Source organism: Octodon degus, unplaced genomic scaffold, assembly GCF_000260255.1.
Source record: "Octodon degus isolate 3935 unplaced genomic scaffold, OctDeg1.0 scaffold00034, whole genome shotgun sequence".
Classification (NCBI taxonomy): domain Eukaryota; kingdom Metazoa; phylum Chordata; class Mammalia; order Rodentia; family Octodontidae; genus Octodon; species Octodon degus.
Genome location: NW_004524610.1, coordinates 4,462,028 through 4,475,399, shown reverse-complemented (window position 1 = coordinate 4,475,399; position 13,372 = coordinate 4,462,028).

Sequence of the window (13,372 nt, the reverse complement as noted above, 5' to 3'; positions counted from 1 at the left end):
TAATTTTTGAATTAAAACTTTTTTCTATTTCAGGATGGTTCTTTTTAGCTTTTTATCTGTTTGCCCATGTTACATTTTTAAAATGCAAAATGTTGCCAAGTTAAACCTTCCTGTCCCTAGAAACCTAATAGTCAAGAGAAAGTTGAAATCGCTCTGATGGATAAGTTTCTTCAGATGTTGGATAATGAGTATACCTTGAAAAACTCACAAGCTAAGCACAAACAAGACAGACTTGAAAAAGTAAATCAGACAGGCAGACAGTAGAGAGATGGTAAGCGGAGACTGAAACTGCTGTGGGCGTGAGGTCCCCCAGATCGCGGCACCACGCACTCCCACATGCCGGCCCGCTCGGTTTAGGACGCCTGAGCAGGATCTGCCTGACAACTTGTGTTTCGGTCACCCAGATAGTGAGTCTGCACACGGCACAGGTAGGAGTTTCTCCATCTCTGGTGTTGTCTTAGCTCTCGAGCTATCAGCACACCCAGAGAAGGAGGACGCACAGCGGGCATCTTGCAGCTGGGTGCACCTGTCTTCTTAGCACCATGGGAGGATGAGGCAGGAGGCTCACGCGTTCCGGCACAGCCTGTGCAAATTAGCAACCTAGCGAGAACTGTGTCAAAGTAAAACATGTAAGAAGGGGGCGGAGAGGGTGCTGCTCAATGTGAAGGCCCTGGGGGTCAGCCCCCAATACCATTTGAAAAGTAAAAAGTTACTTTCTAAATCTGAGTTGAAGCCAGGAGCTCATATTCCACAAGCACCTGTAGATCAAAGATAATAATATTATTTTTAGGAATATACTGTATTAAACAAGATTTGATATGCTAATTAATATTCAAGAGTTGTAACCATTAATCCTGATATGTCAATTTATGTGGGTAGGCAATGCCTAGCAGACTAGCAGACTAGCAGAGCACCTGCCGAAGGGTGTCTGGTGAGCCATGGAGGCCTGGGCTTGGGGTCGACATGGGTCCCAGGCCCCTTCTGCCCAGGCGTTTTCCCTGCTCTGCTTTGCAGCCTCCTTCACCTCAGCCTCCGCCACACACTTCCTGCCCTGGAGCAGCTGGCTGCGGACTGAACCCTCCCGTGGTCTGAGCTACAGTAAACTGCCCAAGAGTCGGGAGTGCCCAGTGTCATGCCCAACCCCAGGAAAGCTGACAAAGAAGAGACAAACAAGAATTGAAAATTTCATTACTACAAAAAGTACCTCCTGAATTCAGAAGGACAGAACTACAAGGAACTTTGCCACAACGCAGTCATTGCACGCGCCATGCTTTCTGTTTGCTTTTTGTGGTGCTGGTGGCTGAACCCAGGGTTTTGTGCATGCAAGGGAGGACCGCGAGCCTGAGCCACGTCCCAGCCCTTGCGCAGTCGTTCTGTGCTTGAACTAAGTGCTATGAACTGAACATTTAGAAACATGTGAATGTGCACTTGAAAATTGGATCATAATTAGAAAACAGCATACTTTCCTATATCTTTCCTTCTATTATTATTACAAGGAATGCTTATGCAGAAAAGGTATCAGAAATTGACAGAGTATGGCAAGATTCCTGGAGACTAATAAATAGTAGAAAAATTAAGAACTTTGTATTTCAGAAGACTAAACTTCAGAGACCAATGGGTTGCTCCTAGTAACCAGGGTAAATCTGGTAAATGTCCCTTTGTTTCACGGTCAGTTGAAAACAAGGAACAGAGGACTAATTTAGTTTTATTTTGCATCTACAGTAGCTTTAAAAAGACAAAAAGAAACTTTGTCAAGTGGCTGAAGCCTGGTGTGCTCTGAAACTTGGCTGTCAGTAGTATATTTGACCCTGGTTCGCTCCTTACTGTCCTGGTACCTGGGGAGCCCAGGCTCCCTTTTCACTAGCACAGTCTGCAGCATGCACTGCACTGACCAGTTTCCTGAGTGACATTTCAGAGAAATGACAGCCAGTATCTCCAACTTGGCAGCCTCTGCCAACTGGGCGTGGCCCCGAGGAGCAGGAACTGCCTTCGGGCAAGTGGGTCCTGCCGGAAGTGGGTCACAGAACGATTCTTGCCATGCAGAGCCAAAATTCCTCCTGCCTGAACAACACAGATTGAGCCCTAGAAACCTGCTCTAGTGGTTTCTTGGTATTTATCGTGCTGGTGTAAGACAAACAGCAGAGAGGTCTGCACCACGGAGTGCAGGAATGTGGTTTACGCAGGCACCGGACACTGCCACAGTATTCCCTTCATGTGAAGGGATTTCCCCACATCGCCTGGATCCTGCTTCCTCAAACCGTACTCCCCCAGGTGGGTACGTGCACGCACGCTGTGCACGCAGGCGCGATTTCGCTAACAATGGCCGGTTTAAAGCGCACCGCAGTGTACAGCTATGTTTGCGTTTATTTCCCATGTTCCAGCCATGTCCCTCCGCCCTCTCTGTGATCCAAGCAGAGTGTGGTTGATGAGTGTGGAATCGGTTAGCTCTTCTCCATGTGCTTGCATCGCAGATTAGCCATGGCTCTAGCCTCTCGTTTTAATGCAAACCGCTGTGCTCAGTGTGTGCGGGTGCGCAGTATTTCACATGAATGTTCACCAGCTCTTACTTAGATTAGCTAAAGACAAAACTTTTCATTTCTCATTGTCCCTTGAGTCCTCGAAACATTACTCTGGAACATTTCTCTGCCTGGGTCCTTTGCCACAATGCCACAGTTGTACCTACTCTTTTTATTTCCCCTTTCTTTTTCTTTAATGGATTTGGTATACGGTGTAATTACGCAGACTCACAGTGATCCTCCTGTTTTCAGCCTCCCCAGAACTGGGATTACAGGTGTGCACTACCACACTCGGTCTCCGTGGCCAGTTCAGTGTGCCCATGAGTGGGGCTGGTGCCAGGGATCGAACCCCAGTCCCTGAGCTTGCCTAAGCAGGCACTTAGTCTGCTGAGCTATGTATCCTGCTTTGATGTACCTACTCTTGAAGATCCAAGGAGGTTCCTGCATTTTTAAAAACTTGTTTCCTCTAGTAAGTTGGGTGAAAAATAAAGGAAATCAATTCAGAGCAATTAATCTATACAATAGGATAGCTGATGTTAATAAAAAGGAATTCTGTGATCAATAACCATCAGACATAGCTTCCAAGATGCACCCTTATTTTCCTGGCTGGCTGTGCTCCCAAATAAATGGAGAATATGTGATCCATGGACATCTTTTCATAAACACTCATCCAAAAACACTTCTAGCCTGGGGAGATGGCTCAGTAGGATAAGCACTTGTGTGGCAAGTGCAGGGTCCTGAGTTCAATCCCCAGTACTGAAAGAAAACAAAAAACAAAACAAAAAAAACTTCTAAAGTTGATCCAAAGGACTCTGACAAGGAAGCGTGCAGTAATTTGGGGGCGGGCGCTGCCATTTGCCTGGGGTCCTTCAAGCTCTCATCCTGCAGGGATTTATGAAAGGGAGGTGACCAGATGCGTTCCGGGGCAGACTTTTCCCAGGGCCGTGTTCTGGGCACAGTGATTTAAGCTCATGACACACTGCGCGGCTTATCACTCGCTAAGGTGAATCCAGAAAGTCCAACAAATCAGTTTTCAAACCTGCCAGTGGCTATTCCCCAAATTAAATGTATCTATCTTCCTTTCTTAAAAAAAAAAATCCACCTAACCTCTTTTATTGAGCCATTGGCCCACCCCCACCTGTCATCCTGCCTTTGTTTCCGGACCTCAGCTCCCAGCAGCAGGGTCGGAAGGTCGGGTCCCCTCCCTTCCACCTCAGCCGGGGGAGAAGGGCTGCGGGAAGGGGTGTGGTCAGAGGACAGCCGGGGTAGGCTGCACAGGAAAATAGCAAGGTAGCAATGCTTTCAGCTGAAGAAGAGTAAGCTGCAGAGAAATGCTAACAGACAGAAGAACAGCTTTTAAACATATAAGCAACACACTTCACATTGTGATTTCATGCATTTGCCAAAACTTCTGTAATGACAGAACATCTGCTCTTCATTTATTGAAGAGAAGATCCTCCAAAGTGGCACACAGGGAGGAGTCGGGCCTGCAAACCCAGCCCAGGACTGAGATGAAACTAGGCGACAGCAGCGTGATAAACTGTGAAATGATGCGAGGGCTTTATGTTTTCCGCAAACTTGAGTAAACCCCACAACTTTTGTCAAGTGGATATGCAGACATTTTAGACTAAACTTCTTTCTTACCCTGAGCCCCAAATGCCCACTATAAAAAGTAGAAGTAGGGGCCGGGGAGATGGCTCAGTGGAATAAGCACTTGTAAGGGCCTGAGTTCAATCCCTGGTTCCACCAAACAGCCCTCTGATCTAGGAGCAGCATGATTCTGTCAAGACGCAGGCTACAAGGGTGGCCAGCTTGAGCCCCAGGACACAGCTGCGGCGACCCCACACCAGGCAAGCATCTGCAAGAAACCCACGCGGCCACAGCCCTGAAATCCACTCTTCAGCCCCTGCTGTGCCCCCACCGTTAATTTCACCCCAGTATCTTAGCCGCACTAAACCAATGGGGACAGACAGCACACCAGCTGATTTGCATAATCTTAGTTTCAAAAAGGTTTATTTAACACACACATAGAGGACAAGCTGAGTCGCTGCACTGGAGCCCAGATTCGTGCACTTACAAAATCACAGCTGCCCGCCCTGTGGGCTGCTCTGCGGAGGCAGGTGCCAAGCGTCTGCTTCCACTCAGCCTCTGGGCGTGCAGGCCTCTCACCTCACGGGCCAGCAAAGCCTCCCCTGCAACCAGACAGACATATTCTGGAGGGCCGAGAGGGTAAATACTGGGCTTTTTGTGGGGTTAGATGCTGTGGTGTGGCACAGCAAACACAAGTGCTCCTGAGCACTCCCTCAGGTCCTGGTCTTGGTGGAAGTCCAGCTGAGCCATTGTCCTGGCCACTCTGCTTAACATTTCTTCAGAAGCTAAGTTTTGACTTGTGCTTTGCTGACTGGTCACAAAGAAATCATCAACCCTTGTCACAGAGGACAAGACTGGCTTCTGGGCTCAAGACGCAGGCTCAGCTCCTTGCTCCTACGTTTCAAAGCCTGGACTGGAAAGCACAGATTCACAAGTGTGATGCCCGTGTACATGCGCCACAGCCCGTCAGAGCCGGAGTGCCGCGGGAAACAGCATCCTCGGTGGTGCTGGGGTTGGGTGTGACACACGGGGACCCGGGCCAGGGAAGCAGCGCAGAGCAAGGCATGGCCACTGTGCACGCACACGGAGGGGGCTGTGTTGCTTTGTCATGCTTTTCTTTGTTTTGTTTTGTTTTTTTTTTTTCCCCTAACTGGACTAGTTATAGAGTACGAAGAGAATAAAACAAAACAGGAACCAAGAGGAAATAAGACTTACTTTGCAGTTTCAAGAGTGTAAATAGTAAGTAACTTGCTTTTGGCACCTGACGTCTGCCAAGCAGTTAGCATCTACCCCGTGGGTGGGTCCTGCTGCTGCAGGGCTGCTGGAATCCCTGGATTCTTACTGGGGTCTTTAGACACGGAGAGAGAAGATTCCAGAGCTCCATAAGACAGATTTTAGGAATATTTTACCTGGGAGAGTATTTTTCTGCAAAAAGGCTCAATAGCTTCCTCAGATTATTCAAGGGATCTATAAGCAAAATTATTGAAAGAAACAAAACTTTCAGCTTCACATCATCTCTGTAACGGGTCAAGTCCCTACCCCCACCACGCACCTCCTGAGCCCCCTGCCCATTCTCACTTGAGGGCTTTGGACACTAATCACCTCTCAGGGATGTCCCTGGGGGTCTCCAACACAAACTCAGATGTGTCTTGCGCAAAGCCCACTCCTCCTGCACTGCATGTACCCTTTGGTGGCCTGGATGTTCTCTTGTCACCTACCCTGGAAGGATGCAGTTGTCCTGTTTGCCCCTCTGCTTCCTTCAGTTAAGCACCAACCCCTGCTAATGACTCTTCCAAGGTGCCTTGTTCCCCACCCTCACACTGAACCTTGCCTTTCAGCAACCCCATCCCTGGCCTCAGAACTCCCTGCACATCCCGCCACCTGGCTCATCAAAGACGCGAAGCCACACAGACTCAGTTCTGTAACAGTTCAGCCTCCACACTTTGTACTCCAGTTTTGGAACTAGCCTTCTTACCTCTTTTTCTTAAACTGCTTGCCTTTTGTGACCTACTTATTCCACCTCCCCCGCTCCTGCTGCCACCCTTTGGACAATTTCCACCCAAGTTAATATCTATTTTTCTGCCTTGGAGTCCTGCTGATCAGCCAAGGGTGGACCCATCACGCCTCTGAGGAGCATTTAATCCAGAGCAGCAGTTCTCAGGCCTCAGCATGGCCAGACACACCTGGAGGACGTGTCAGAACGCAGGCTGCTGATTCAGGCTCTGATTCAGCAGAGCTTGCCATAAGCCCTGGTGGGGTGAGCAGGTCAGGCAGTCAGCACCTGGGGCTGCACCCCACCCTTGCCGAGCCAGCTCAAGCCCTGGGTCAGCTGTGGTTCAGAGAAGAAGGCTGGTCAGCCCTGCGCCCACTGGTGGCCAGATGTCCCCAGCCGGAGCCAGGCAGGTAGTAAGCCTGGAGTCCCTAGCAGGTAGGGAACACTAGGATGATCTTGCCGTGTTTACTTCTTATGGCTAAGAGCAGATTTAGGCTGAACAACTGATACTGAAAATAAAATAAAAGTGAGGGTATAGGAAAGTAGTCTCACAGTTAAAGTTCTATTTAGAGGGCACCAGGGAGATACTCAGTAGAATAAGCGCTTGCCTGGCAAGTGCAAGGGCCTGAGTTCAATCCCCGGTTCTGAAAAAAAAAAAAAAAAAAAAAAAAAAAAAAAAAAAAAGGCCTATTTACAAAGATAAAACAGTCCTTCCAAATTGTTGCACAATATAAAAAGAAATGCACCAGGAATGTGTTGTTAATCCTGGGAAAAAGATACCCACAAACAGATCACCTATTGCAAACTACATGTGCGGGGGTGTTCCCTAACAAGGGCCTCTTTCACAGAGCAGTCTTTACACAGCATTGCAGAGATGGGTTGGACAGCAACAGAAACCCATTTTGCCCAAATGCCTGATTCTTGATCCCTGATGATGTCTCTCTTAGCCCAGGAAGGCCAGGGGAACAGGCAGGTCGCATCCCCCACAATGACAGCTTTCCTGTGACCCCAGAGGAACGTGGGGGCACAGGCAGTCACAGTTCTCTCCTCTCCTCCACGTGAAGGCGCTCCTTCTGGTCAGCACTGCTTAAATCAGACTGTCGTCAGCACGTTTCAAGTGCTGTAGCGCGCCCAAGACATTACCCCCTCACCTGTGTGAAGAACTACACAGCTCAGCAGCCAGCGCCCGGTAAGAGCCGAACGTCCTGTCCCTGCTTCTCCCTGTGAGCCCAAGGCCCTGCCTGTCTTGTGCCCTCACAGACATGGCTTGGGGACTGAGCCCAGCACCTCCTGTCTCAGCAGTGTTTCTGCCAGATTTCTCTTCGCCTGAGCCAGGCTTGCCCACAGGGGCTCTCCCTGGATGCCCGAGTCTCCGGCTCTGTGGGCTATGAAAGCTTATTTCCTGGCCCCTAGTGCACTACACAAACCTGAAGGGGCAGCCTGTGTGAGCTTTCTGGGCTTAGCCACACCTTTACAAAAACTGGCAAGAATTAGACCCTTGGAGAAGGATGATTCTGCTTTGTAGTCGGTGCTGGGTGCCACACACAGCAGGACTCAGTGCCTTCTGCAGACCCGAATCTGCCTGCTGATTTACCTTTTTCCAGGCTCTCTCCATAGCAGAGATGGGTGATTTGATACATTGTTTAAACTTCCTAAGCTACTGACCCCAACTCCCAACAGCTCATGATTTTAAACAAGGTCTCCCTGGGCCCCAATTCCCCTCCAGGGCCGACTGGAGCCCAGCACCTCCTGTAGAGCTGGAGAGAGGAGTAGTCGGAGGAAAGGGGTTCGCTGCCAGGACGGCCAGAGCCTGGGGTCCCCTGAGCTGTGCTCTGGCTGTCGGGCAGCTGTTGCAAGGGCTTGGCACTTACACAGTGGGAAAGAAAAGCTTCTCTTGCCTTTCTGCATGGTCCAGGTGTTTCTCGCCTACAGCCACTCCTCCCTCTGTAAGGCGGGGTCTCGAATGGTCTGCACTTCCTCAGAAATTTTCTTCATAAACAAAAACACCTTATGTGCTCCTTTAATGTTAATTTGTTTGTAAGTCAGAATTTCTCCTTAAAATTCTCTTAGATTATAAACACATTGGAATATGAAACAAAATGTACAGAATCTCACAGAGAAGCAAAGGCAGACAGCTTAAAGTGCTTAAAGATATGTATTTCACGTGGTCACCATGGAGATAAAATATCAAAATGGCTGTGAAAATGATGTTCTCGACAATCTGCTGACCTAGCGGCAAAACAAGTGAGCAGCAAGTTATTATCCTTACAGCTCAACATTTCAATTATTCCCAATATTCTATAATTATTATTTCACCAAAATCCCCAATGGCTGAGGGATAGGTGTCAGCCCTTCCAGGCTTCACACGGGGAGCGGCTGCTCCACGGGAAGTGTGAGGCGAGGTCCCACAGTGGTTTAGAACTAGAAGAATTGCATGGAAATTGACTGTAACAGCAGTGAGTGTTGGCAGGATGCAGTCCAGTGTGACGTGAGATACGAGGCAGGCAGGTGGAGCCAGACACGAGAGTGCTGCACAGAGAAGCGCTTGCTCCGCGTCTTCCCATCCCCTTCTTCGGTGCAGTCGAAGTCACCCTCTAACCTTCCATGACTGGAGTCAAAAGCACGGTTCTCAGCGTCACAAAGGAGCCAGCTTGGTTAAGCATGAATTTCCCATTGATGCAGACAGAAAGAGAGAAAGGCACTGTTAGCATTTCAGGGATATTTTTAAAAAGAAGAAAAAAACAGATTATTCTGCCCAGGCCAGAAGAGAAGACATAGTGTTTGTGGCTGTCATAAATTACATCCCAGCAAGGAAGCGCTTGTTCCTTGTTCTTCCAGTAAAGGAAAAAAATAAAAAATAAAAAAGCCAACTCAAGGTCGCTGAGTCATCTGTGGCCCCGCCTGTGGCGCTGCTGATCTGGTAAGCGGGACTTCGAGCGCGCCCTTACTGAGGACTTCTACCGCCCAGGACATCTCCAGAGGCAGGTGCTGCCCCACGCAAGCGCCCAGCCCAGAACAGCGAGGTAGCTGCAGGGGCCAGCCCAGCCCGAGCCAGGACAGCGCTGGAGGGTGAGCGCCTGCCTGCCAGCCTCCCGCGGGAGCCCGGCCGCTTCCTGTGGCTCCGCGGAAGGGAAGCCTGGAACACTGCTGTGGCGCAATTTCAAATGCTGAGAGCGCAAAAGGAAGGAAAACACCAGCGGTGTGTTGTGGGCAGGCTCCGGGAGCTGGAAGCCTTTCTGCCAGCTGATGCCCGGACACAAGGCCGCTGCTGACCTGGCCCATCTCCTGCACACGCCCCTGTCCCCAGCCACGCTTTTCCTCAGCCCCTCTGGAGCCTCCTCCACCAGCTTAGCTTTCCAGCTGTCTGTCATCCACTCTGTTCCTCTGCGAACTGCTTCCTTTTTCCTGACCCCAAATGAAAGTCTACACCCACAAAAGCTTGTATTTGAAAGTATTCATGAAGGAATGGATGTGAATCTAGATTGTGTACAACAAACAGACGTTGTGTTATATTTCATTTCTTTTCAGGGACATACAATTCCAAGTAGCCGTGCTGCAGGCTCGGCTGGTGGGAGGTGCCCTCTCTTACTTGCGAGGGAGCTTCAGAGGGCAGATTGAGTAACTAGGGACAGGTGAAGCACGCAGCGCACGGGGCAGGGAAGCCTGCGGAGGGCAAGGGTGCGAAGAGGCCCTCTGCGAGCCACCACCCGTGCTCCGCCTCACCACACGTTGTCAGCATCACCGGCTTCGCGTTTTCCCTGCGTTCTCCTCTGCTGCCTTACTGAAGACGTGACCTTCCCGCACACGCTGACAGCCAGCGGACCTCGCCTAGTGCTCAGCCTTGCTGCGGCCTTCGACGTCCCCTACACCACGCCAACGTCACCTTTAAGAAGCCTTCTTCAGCACCCGTGACCACAGCAGGGAGCCCCTTTCTTCCCCAGTGAAGGTGATCTTGTACTTGTTGTCCCTAGACTTTCAGGGTACTTTTCATTGATATAATATCTTTTAAATTCAATCGGAGCACAAAAATAGACTTGTAATAATTCAAATCAGGTTACCGGGAAAGTAAGGGTAAGCTCCACAGCTTATCCTAGGTGCTCTGGAAGGAGAGGTTCCATGGGATGCTGAGAACTTTCAAGTCGACCAAGGAGCCCTGGATTTGACTCCTACTAAGTATAAAACACTTAGCTTTTCTGGTCTTGTTGTGTTTATCTGTGAAAGGCTGAAGAAGAGGATGAGGGCAATGACTCCTTCAGAGTTTGTTAGGACTCAAGACAAATTGCCCAGAAATCTACCAAGGCCAGACCAGAAGCTTAGTTGGTAAATGGTATCATTGTGGATGCATTTGACCCTCGTAGCAACCCTGGAACAAAGCAGAAAACAAATTTTAGTTTTTAATTTCTTCCTTTCAGGCACCTGAGCCTGACCCCAAAGCCCTCGGGTGGGCCCTACCTCACCTTTTCTGGAAGCTGGGGCTGCCATTCTGTCACTATGGGTGGAGAGCTTGTTTTCACAAACTTGCCTTCTCTTCTAGACTAGCATTGTCCTGAGGACAAGGCACACATCTTGTTATTGTGTTTCCCATGCCTGAGACTTTGCTGGGACAGTTTGTGATAACTGACTCTTAGTGTCCACTGGATTGGGATGTGGGGCGCTCTGAGTTGGCTGGACGCAGATATCTTGGCAGTATCTGGGTTGAGATTGATATCTTAATCCATGACGTGGTGAAAAAAGAGTGCCCTCTCCCGAGTGCGTTGGCTTCATCCAGTTAGTTGAACTGAGTAGAACAAAACTCCCAAGAGAGGAGCATCCTGTGTGACATATCACGCTAGAACACTGGTCTTTTCCCACCTGTCAGATTCTTCCTGAAAAGTCAGGTTTTCCTGGGGCCTGGAGCCTGGAGCCTGCTCTTGTGAGGACTGTCATTTGTTACACTGGCTCTTCTGTTTCAAGCCTTTGCAGTAGGACCATCTGCCTACCTGGGTCTCCAGTGTACAGATGCCAACCAGGGATGGCTCAGGCTTCGGAACATGCTAAGTAATTCCACATCATAAATCTCTTTCTTGTCTTTATCCTCCAGAGCCCACGGACAGTCCTGATGATATGATATTACACACATGATTAACATTTGCTGAACTGCGTCATCTCTCAAAATGGAAAATCTTTATAACAGCACTTTTCAAATTTGCCTTTGTCTTTGTGCCTTTTGAAAAACAAAGGAGTTTTGACATTTCAAATATCTCTGAATAAAAACCTTCCAAAACCCTACCGTGGAGCAGGCCTAAGTGAGTGAGCCCACCCCATGGCCCACAGCCCCCAGAGGGACAGCTCTGGATGCATTTTAAACATTCACCTCAGAAGAATTGGTGTAGGGTTTCAAACTGAACTTCAGTCTTTGATCATGAAATCAGTTTCTGATGCAGAAATGTATTCTTGTTTGACTAAGGGAAGCTAAAATATCGAAACAACTTCTTGGACATTAAACAGCTGTTTCTAAAAATTCCATGATTCTATTGCAAGTGAATAAGACACATGTGGGTTAAATTTTCTTAAAATACACATGATTTTTAAAAAATTAAAGGAACCTGCTTTATGTTTGACTGACTGAAGAGCATTTGCCTCTCTGTCCTCTCTCAGTCCCCGCTTGGGTGTGTTCTGCTCCCAAATGCTTTGCCCTCCTGAACTCAGCAGGGAGAGAAGTGATGTGAGGAACGAGAATGATGTGGAAAGCCAGTCCTGGAGAAGCTGTTTCTTAAATTTAATAAACCCTGAACTAATCACCATGCGCAACTCCAAGTTTCGTTTGGAGACATTCATACCAACAAAAGATATTGGACTGTTTTCAAATGACTCTAAAATTGTCTTTTGAAACACGAGCTCATTGAAATGTGGATCTGTATTCTTAAGTATAATGCTCCTAGGATGATGAATTGTTTGGTCCTTTATTTCTGAGGGTAATTATTTCACTATGTTGGAAAGAACCTCTGATTTCTTTCTGAGTGTAGATACTTGCTAAGGGAGAAAAGGTGCAGCTGCGAGGCCCCAGGAGGCGGCAGGCAGGCACTCACCTGCCTTTCTCGGGGCTTCCTTCTGTAACCACCGTGGGCTCCGATGCTGGATAAAGGAGAGCTCGCCTGGTCCTGCTCAGTGGCAGGGCTGGCGCAGCCAACGCCAACCGTGCTTTCCTTCTCGCTGTCATCTGCTGCTCCGAGCGGGGCTTTCCTCTTCCTGGAGCTGCAGCTGTCAGGCACAGGGGACGATGACAGGCTTGAGCCGTGCATTGCTTCTCCTGAGGCCTCGGGCATTAGCTGATGTGAGGATCGTTTCCCTCTGCCAGCAGTGCGCTGGAGAAAGGTCACATCCATCAGGTGACCAGGAGACACAGACAGCCCCAGGCCGCGTAGTGCAGTAGGGCTGCCACCAAGGCCACTGTGGTCTACACAGGACATGCCATGGTCGGCTGAGGCAGAAATGGGCCCTCCCACAGCTCCTGCCGCCAGAAAGGATGGGCTCCGATAAACTTGTCCTGGCAGCCATGAAAGAGTGAGATGGAATCCATGGGCGCAGCGAAGCTCGAGAGTCACTGCTGCACTGTGGCCGGCACTGGCCAGGCACCCGGGAAGCAAAGGCGAAGGTGAATGTGGACGTCTGCTCAGGGCCTGTTGCACACGGAGGCCAAGTGGTGGCCCATTGCTGCACCCACTTGGCAGTTTACGAGCATGATAACACGAGGCCTCTCTGCGTATCTCTTCTCTTCCTCTGTGTACATAGTCACACACACACACCTGTACACACCTAAAAACCATATAAAATCATTCTGCGAAACCGGCACAACACCACTGCAGACTTTTCAAGAAGAGGCTATGTTTGGTGCTTTCAGGTGGAGACAGAAGAAAACCAAAAAACGTGAGGAAGAGGAGAAACAGAAGCACTGCCTGGGCACCTGCCCGCCTCTGTCCACCCTGTGAGTTTGCAGAGCCGAGCCAGGAGAGGCCCCAAGGACAAGCATGAACTCGGGGGGGGGGGGGCTGGGGCTCTCGGGGCCTTCGGGAGAAAGAGGACCCCAGTCCTCACACTTCCACCCTGGACAGGTTCCTCCTCACCTATATGCAGAAGTGCTTCTCACATGGCGATAGCAGATCTGTCTTCTCCCTGTTCATCCCAGGCTAGTAGTTGTTTGAAGTGCAATAAAAATAAAGTAGCAGAAAAATAACACTCTCAAGATAAAGTAGTAAGTTTTTACAATGAAAGCCATCAAAAAAAAAAAAAAAAA